We start from the raw sequence: 9,779 nt of genomic DNA on the forward strand, positions 1-9,779 counted from the left end.
TCTGTCAGAAAAACAGCTCGAAACGAAAACAAAGGATATATGCGTGATACGGTGGTCAAAATCTTCGGGAGATTATATAATGAATTTTTACCAACAAAATACGTAATGTGCAAGAAAACAGATTCCGGGAGGCACACAAGGTGGCCACGAGATAGGGGGGCGCGCCTAGTAAGGGTGGCCGTGCCCTTCACCCTTGTGGAGGGCTCGTGTCCTTCCCGGATTACTTCTTGCTTCTCAAAATTCTTAAATATTCCAAAACGGAGGGAAATTGCCATTAGAATTGTTTTGGAGTCGGTTTACTTACCGTACCACATACCTATTCCTTTTCAGAGTCTGAAATGTTCTGGAAAGTGTCCCTTATGTATTCCTCCGGGGTTGCGGTTTCAATAATATTAGTTTCAACATTGATAGGATTACCTGAGATATAATGTTTGATTCTTTGACCGTTCACCACCCTCGGACTTGTGCCTTCGAAGTTGTTGTTTTTTATGGCACCGGAACGATAGACCTCCTCGATAACGTAAGGACCTTCCCATTTAGAGAGAAGTTTTCCTGCAAAAAATCTTAAACGAGAGTTGAATAGTAACACATAATCACCTAAGTTAAACTCACGCTTTTGTATCCTTTTGTCATGCCATCGTTTAACTTTTTCTTTGAACAGCTTGGCATTCTCATAGGCTTGGGTTCTCCATTCATCAAGTGAGCTAATGTCAAACAACCTCTTCTCACCGGCAAGTTTGAAGTCATAGTTAAGCTCTTTAATAGCCCAATATGCCTTATATTCAAGTTCAAGAGGTAAGTGACATGCTTTTCCATAAACCATCTTATACGGAGACATACCCATAGGATTTTTATATGCAGTTCTATAGGCCCATAATGCATCATCAAGTTTCTTGGACCAATTCTTTCTAGATCTATTCATAGTCTTTTGCAAAATTAATTTGAGCTCTCTATTGCTCAACTCTACTTGACCACTAGACTGTGGGTGATAAGGAGATGCGATTCTATGATTAACATCATACTTAGCAAGAATCTTACGGAAAGCACCATGAATAAAATGTGAACCACCATCAGTCATAAGATATCTAGGGACTCCAAACCTCGGAAAAATAACTTCTTTAAGCATCTTAATAGAGGTGTTATGATCAGCACTACTAGTTGGAATAACTTCTACCCACTTAGTAACGTAATCAACAGCAACTAAAATATGTGTGTAACCATTAGAGGCAGGAAAAGGTCCCATATAATCAAAGCCCCAAACATCAAATGGTTCAATAACAAGAGAATAGTTCATAGGCATTTCTTCATGTCTACTAATATTACCTAGTCTTTGACATTCATCACAAGACAAGACAAACTTACGAGCATCTTTGAAGAGAGTAGGCCAATAAAAACCGGATTGCAATACCTTATGTGTAGTTCTATCTCCAGCGTGGTGTCCTTCATATGGTTCAGAGTGACACTTGCGTAGGATCCGTTCATGTTCGTGCTCAGGTACACAACGTCTAATAACATCATCTACTCCTTTATGAAGGTGTGGGTCATCCCAGAAGTAATGCCTTAAATCATAAAAGAACTTTTTCTTTTGCTGGTATGTGAAACTAGGTGGTATAAATTTAGCAACAATGTAATTAGCATAATCAGCATACCATGGAGCAGTATGAGAAGCATTAATGACTGATAATTCTTCATCAGGAAAGCTATCATCAATAGGTAGCGGGTCATCAAGAATATTCTCTAACCTAGATAGGTTGTCTACAACGGGGTTCTTAGCTCCCTTTCTATCAATAATATGCAAATCAAATTCTTGGAGCAAGAGAACCCATCTAATAAGTCTAGGCTTAGCATCTTTCTTTTCCATAAGATATTTAATAGCATCATGATCAGTGTGAATAGTAACTTTGGAATCAACAATGTAAGGTCTGAACTTATCACAAGCAAATACAACTGCTAAGAACTCCTTTTCAGTAGTAGCATAATTTCTCTGGGCAGTATCAAGAGTTTTACTAGCATACTGGATAAAATTCAATTTCTTATCAACTCTTTGCCCTAGAACAACACCTACAGCATAATCACTAGCATCACACATAATTTCAAAGGGTAAATTCCAATCAGGTGGCTGAACAATAGGTGTAGTGATCAAAGCTTTCTTAAGTATTTCAAATGCTTCTACACAATCATCATCAAAGACAAAAGGAATATCTTTTTGTAATAAATTAGTTAGAGGCCTATAGATTTTAGAAAATTCCTTAATGAACCTCCTATAAAAACCGACATGACCAAGGAAACTTCTTATACCTTTTATGTCCTTGGGACATGGCATCTTTTCAATAGCATCAACTTTAGCTTTATCAACTTCGATACCTCTCTCGGAAATCTTATGCCCCAAGACAATGCCTTCATTAACCATGAATACCTCACATCTCTGCAATTCAAGACGAGAATAGTGTCTTCGCATCTCTGCAAAACTCGATCAAGGTTGCTCAAGCAATCATCAAAAGAGGATCCATAAACGGAGAAATCATCCATGAATACCTCACAAATCTTTTCACAAAAGTCAGAGAATATAGCCATCATGCATCTTTGAAAGGTAGCAGGTGCATTAGATAAACCAAAAGGCATAAGTATATAAGCAAAAGTACCGACAGGGCAAGTAAAAGTAGTTTTTGATTGATCCTCCGCTGACACAGGTATTTGAGAGAAACCAGAATAACCATCTAGAAAGCAAAAATGTCTATGTTTGGATAGTATTTCTAGCATTTGATCAATAAAAGGTAAAGGGTAATGATCATTCTTAGTATCTTTATTTAATTTATGGAAATCAATTACCATCCTATAACCTGTTATAATTCTTTGCGGGATCAATTCATATTTATCATTAGGAACGACAGTAATACCTCCCTTTTTAGGAACACAATGGACACGTGTACGAGATAAACACGCATCGCTCGGCCCCCGACCACCCACTGTAACCGGGAACTCCCTGATATTTTCCTCTCCCTCGCTTCTAACATGGTTTTTTCCGTCATGGATGACCCAAAGAATTTCATCCAGCTGCTTCTCCGGCCCGCCCAGGATGAAAAGCCCATTTTATGTCATGATATTTTGTCATAGAAGTAGGAGCCCACCACATCTATGATGATACCGGGTTTTGTCAAAATTATCGTCATAGAAGTGTCATAAGTATGACATAATTTTTTTTCGTTCGACCCAAAAATGTCACATATGTGTCTTTTTTTTGTAGTGCCACCACTTAGCGTCTGCACATGACATGTGCTTAGCAGACTTCAAGCGAAAGCCGACGTGGGTGTAGACCACGACCTGACTAACCACACAAGTCCCTAGTCCAGGTTTATAGCCTATTCAGGTTCCATCCACGGGGAGTCCGACCGACATTTCCACTACGGCCCCGAACGATATGTACAGGGTTCCCGAGACACCAAACGGGCGCCTCGGTACATCGGGCCACGTACCTGCCGCATCACAACACACCTTGAGGGTCAGCGATGCGCACGGCCTCCGGTATACTACAAACACCAAAAACTACTTGCAACTCCTGGACAGAGGACAAGGGGGGGTTAATAAGTCGAGCGGGGTCATATTTTAGGTCCCAATGCATGGTAGTAGCTGATCTTAAATCGCACATACATATCTCTTTTCTTAGGGATGGTTCCAATGACACAACCCACCATGTACTCCTACATGGCCTCTCATCGATACCTTTACCAAATCGTGTTGAACACTTCATTCTCATCACCGACACAATCATTTCACTCTAGCCCATCACCCAGATGAACCAGGCCTGACACAACTCTAAGCATAGCAGGCATAGCAAGGTAGGAAACACAAACATGGATCAATCAACTCCTACACATGCTAGTGGGTTTCATCTAGTTACTGTGGCAATGACAGGTCATGCAGAGGAAATGGGTTCAACTACCACAACACACAACAGTTTGAGATGTTGTTGTCTTAAATGCAGTAAATGAGAGGAGGAGCGAGAACATGGGATTATATCGATATGATCAAATGGTGGTTGCTTGCCTGACAGAGTGGTCGAGGGCTAATGTCCTTCAGTTGGATAGTCGCGAATATCCTTAGGAGCAGAACCTACCGCGGAAAACACACTGGTAACACAATCAATACATGGCGATATGAACAATATGATGCATGCATATGACATGGAAAAATGGGTGTGTTGGGCTAATGCAACTACAAACATATGGGTTTGAGCTAGTTTAAACCAAAGGTTCAACTCCAAACTCAAACTATGAATTCAAATAGTGCATTATCATGTTTTGATCTAAACAGTAAGTTTAAGTTGTTTAGACATGCATGAAACTAGTACATATGGATAGATTGAATTTTTCTGATCATTTTTCAAATATAAATCTTTTCATTTGGAGCTACAGATTAATTTCTATGATTTTTTGAAGTTTAGAACAATTTCTGGAGTTTTCTGAATAAGTTTAAATCCACAAAAGTCTTTACTGTGTCAGCACTGCATCAGCAGGTCAACAGGGTGGTCTAGGTCAAACCTGACCAGTGGGGCCCACTCGTCAGTGACTTAGTTAGTTAACTAACTAATTAAGGTTAGATTAGTGGCTAACCTAGGTTTAACCAGGGGCGGGGCCCACATGTCAGTGACCCAAGGGGGTCAAATCCCTGGTCAAACTGAGTCAAATTGCCGGTGTTTAGCCGCCAACAACGACAACCAAACACGGTGGAGGGCGCGGGATTCATACTCCGACGACCAAACGAGTGGCGGAGGCCATCTACGTGAAGCCTGGAGAGAGCCCAATCCAGTGGTTGGGCTTGGGGTGGCCGAAAATGACACTGGCGACGAACTTGGGGCTGCCGGAGCTCGGGCGAACTCGAGGTCGTTGCTACAGTGAACGTGAAGGCATGCAGTTAGCATCTACATGCTCTATGCGGTGCGGTGAGTGCAATGGACAAGACAGCCCGGCAGTTGCATGGCCGGAGCCACGTCGTCGGCGAGCTCATGTGGAGGCGCGTGCAGGCAAGCTTAGTGCAGTGCGTGTAGTGCACGACAGCGAGAACGGAGAGGGGGAGGAGGAGCAGAAGCTCACAACGATCACGACAGAAGGGTCAGCATGGTCGGGGAGGAGCTGGAGTGGTCAGGGCGGCGAAGTGGATCTCCGGTGATGGCAGAGCAAAGCGAGCTCGATGCAGCGTCTCCAGGGTGAGCGAGTGCTCGGGGCTAGGTCTGCTCGAGCAAGTGGATGACGGTGTAGCGCCTAGACATGGCGGGGCGACGAGGAGATGATGGTGGCTGCGGCTACATCGACGCATCCAGCGTCGGCCATGGAGGGTGAGAGCGAGGGAGAGGAGTAGGGGCGCGAATGAGGTGTCGGGGAGGTTGGGGCGATGAGCAGGAGGTCATCCACGCATCCAGCAGCTCAGCGGCAAGCAGGTCGAGGCATGGCGACCACCATTTCCTTTCATGAATATTTGGATATTTAAAATAATATATATAATTTAAATGCCCAAATGCAAATAAGATATGATTTAGTTCAGTGACCCAAGTTGTCCTAGAAAAATGCGGACCATTTTTGGTAGAGGATCTAGACCAAGGGAAACATGGTGAACATTTTTGAAGGCATTTCAGGTTCATTGAAAAAGTATTTTAGTAAACCCTAGTTGGATTAAGTGGTGTTGTGGTTTCTGCCATCCCCATTTCAAGTTTCTGAGAAATTTAAACATGATGCAATCACTCTAATGCAGGCACTGACTAGGGTTGTGGTAACTCACCCCCACTCAGAAAAATCTCATCCCAAGATTTAGGATCTGTGGAAAGAAAGTGGGGTACTCGAGTCGAAGACGATCCTCCCTTTGACAAGTAGCTTCTTTCTCGGAATGGTGTAACCATTGAACCTTGAGAAACTTGATGTTATGGCGTCGAGTGGTACGCTCGGCTTGATCAAGGATACGAACGGCATATTCCCGATATGTGAGGTTATCTTGGAGATAAATCGTTTCATGGTCCACTCCATGGATAGGATCCGAGAAGCAATGCCTAAGTTGAGAAACGTGGAAGACATCATGAGCTCTGGAAAGATACGGAGGTAGTTCCAATTGGTAGGCAACTTCTCCTCGTTTGGCAAGAATGCGAAAGGGAGTAATGTAGCGAGGAGCCAATTTGTCCTTGATACCGAATCGATGGGTTCCCTTTAGAGGAGTAACCTGAAGGTAAGCCTTCTCGCCGACTTCATAAGTCATGGCCTTATGTTTATGATCATATTGGCTCTTTTGACGAGATTGGGTTGTTTTCAACTTTTCACGAACAATGTGAACTTGCTCTTCTGCTTCCTGGATCATATCCAGGCCAAAGAATTGTCTTTCCCCGATTTCTGACCAGTTAAGAGGCGTTTGACACCTTTGTCCATAGAGAACTTCAAAAGGAGCTTTTCCCAAGCTAGATTGATAGCTATTGTTATAAGCAAATTCGGCAAATGGAAGGCATTTCTCCCAATCCATTCTGAATGAGATAACAAAAGCTCGGAGCATATCTTCCAGAATTTGATTGATGCGTTCTACTTGACCACTTGATTGAGGGTGGAAGGCGGTGCTCAATGAGAGACGGGTCCCCATAGCATTTTGGAAACTTTCCCAAAATCGAGAGGTGAAGAGACTTCCACGGTCTGAGTTAATCTCCAATGGAACACCATGAAGTGACTTTATTCAAGAGATATAAAAATCTACTAGCTGACTAGCGGTTATACTCTCTCAAATAGGCAGGAAGTGGGCTACTTAGGAAATACGATCGATGACAATGAAGATAGCATTATTCCCTCTCTTGGTCCTGGGAAAACCGGTGATGAAATCCATACCGATTTTATCCCATTTCCATTCAGGAATAGCTAAGGGTTGAAGGGTGCCAGCAGGCCATTGATCCTCTACTTTAACACGATGACAGACGTCGCAACTAGCAATGTATTGAGCAATTTCTCTCTTCATCCTTGTCCACCAGAACCTCTGGCGTAGGTCCCGATACATCTTAGTACTATTGGGATGAATTGTGAGAGGGGATTCATGAGCCTCGTAAGGATCAACTGCCATAAATGCTGGTTCTTGGGAACTACTAGGCGGTTCTCAAAGAAAACAACACCTCGGTCAACCATAGAGAAACATTTACCATCTCCTTTAGTAATGTTCTCCTGGATGCGGATTATTCCTTTATCACGCTTCTGGGCAGCTATGATTTGACCCGTAAGGGTAGGTTTCGCCACCAAAGTAGATAGGAATCCTTGAGGAACAATGTGAAGGTTAAGCTTCCGAAATTCCTCATGGAGAAGTGGTTGACTTTGTTATAATATCAAGTTGTTACAATAAGATTTACGGCTTAGTGCGTCAGCCATGACATTGGCTTTTCCTGGGGTGTAAGTTATCCCTAAGTCATAATCCGTGATCAACTCGACCCAACGTCTTTGCCTGAGATTCAAATCCGGTTGGGTGAAGATGTATTTCAGACTTTGGTGATCGGTGAAGATTTCACAACAATTACCGAGAAGGTAATGTCGCCATGTTTTGAGTGCATGAACTACAACTGCAAGCTCTAGATCATGTGTGGGATAGTTTTCCTCATGTGGGTGCAACTGCCGTGAAGCATAGGCAATTACATGACGATCTTGCATGAGTATGCAACCTAGTCCTTGTCGCGAGGCGTCGCAATAGATAACAAAGTCCTTGGAGAAATCTGGTGGTACCAGTACGGGAGCAGATGTCAGGCGTCTTTTCAGTTCATGAAAACTATACTTGCACTGTGGGTTCCACTCAAACTTTTTATCTTTCTTGAGGAGTTCAGTTAGAGGTTTAGCAACCTTGGAGAAGTTCTCGACGAAGCGACGACAGTAGCTCGCTAAGCCAAGGAAACTCCGAACTTGCTTGACTGTTTCAGGTGGAGTCCAATTAAGAACGGCCTGAACTCACTCAAGATTGACAACAATACCCTTACCAGAGATTACATGCCCTAGGTAAGTCACTTCTGGCAACCAAAATTCACATTTAGAGAATTTGGCATAAAGGCGATGCTCTCGAAGTTTCGTCAATACCAGCCTTAAATGTTCGGCATGTTCTTCCTCATTCTTAGAGTAGATGAGTATATCATAGAGGTAAACCACGATGAATTTATCCAAGTACTCCATGAAGATCGAGTTCATTAACTAAGAGAAAGTGGCCGGGGCATTGGTTAAACTGAAAGACATGAAAATGCACTTGTATTGGCCATAATGAGTAACAAAGGCTGTTTTGGGAATGTCCCCGTTCTTGATTTTGATTTGATGGTAGCCCAACCTCAAATCCATTTTGGAAAAGGCTGAGGATCTAGTGAGCTGGTATAACAGGTCATTGATCCTGGGGAGCGGATACTTGTTCTTTATGATGACCAAGTTGACGGGTCGATAATCTACAACCATCCAATTTGTAGCATCCTTCTTCTTGACGAAGAGGACGGCACAAGCCCATGGAGAGGAACTAGGACAGATGAAACCTTTTTTCAAGGTCTCATCGAGTTGTTTCTTGAGTTCGGCTAGTTCTAGGGGTGCCATCTTATAGGGTCTCCTAGAGATTGGGACAGTTCCTGGAACAAGATCTATCACGAACTCGACATCCCTGTCAGGTGGAACACCTGGCAGTTCTTCTGGAAAGACATCTGGGAAGTCACGGACTACTGGAATATCTTTGATGTCTGGCAGAGGGCTGGCATTGAGGGACTAGAGATGACGCTCAGACACTCGGGTCAAGACATTGACTACCTTGCCCGATGGATGTGTAAGTTGAATAGTCCTAGAGTAGCAATCAGTCTTAGCATGATCGGCTGTCATCCAGTCCATACCTAAGATGATATTTTTGTCTGAAGACTTGAGACCTATCAAAGATGCAAGGAAAACCAGCCTATAGACAAAAAATTCATTCCCATGGCTTACTCTAGGAGTTTGCCATCTAGAGCCAGGAGTTGAAATTTCCATGGTGGTGGGCATGTCACAAAATTTGGTGTTGTGCAATCGAGCATAGCTCTCAGAAATAAATGAATGAGATGCTCCAGTATAAAAAAAACAGATGCCAAATGGAAATTAATGAGGAGTGTACCAAGAACGACGTTGGGATCATCCTGAGCCTCCTCAGCTGAGACACCTTCCCTACTGGCTTCCCTACTGGCTTCCCTACTGGCTTGCCACGGCCAACAACCTTTCTGGACTGGTTGGGGTTGTTGTTCTGGGGACACTCTTGCATATAGTGACCATGCTCTCCACACTTGAAGCATGTCATAGTGTTGGTGCATGGAGCAGCATTGGCGGCTGATCCACCATAAGCCTTAGGTCGTGCATACTACTGGGTTGGACGAGGTGCCTCATAGGATGGCCTCGGAGTGAATCTGGGTGGCAGAGCTGTGTTTGGCACCCACACCCGACGCTTCTGAGAGCTAGAACCGGATGAGGAACCAGTATCACGGGAGTGCTTGTGTGTAGATTCATAGTAAGTCTGGCCTGTCTCAGCACCATTAGCCTTGTTCACTAGCTTCTGGAAGGAGGTGCACTCATGCAGACAGAGATCATGGCGAAGCTCGGGGCTGAGTCCCTTTCGCAACCTTGCCTGCTTCTTGGTGTCGGTGGACACTTCTTCAGGAGCATAGCATGCTAGGTTTCCAAACTCTCGGCTATAGGCATCCACAGTTAGCCTGGCTTGGGTGAAGTTGCAAAAACTCCTCCCTCTTACGATCCATAAGACCTTCCAGGATGTGGTCCTCACGAAAAGCCTCG

This window comes from Triticum aestivum, chromosome 1B, assembly GCF_018294505.1.
Source record: "Triticum aestivum cultivar Chinese Spring chromosome 1B, IWGSC CS RefSeq v2.1, whole genome shotgun sequence".
Taxonomy (NCBI): domain Eukaryota; kingdom Viridiplantae; phylum Streptophyta; class Magnoliopsida; order Poales; family Poaceae; genus Triticum; species Triticum aestivum.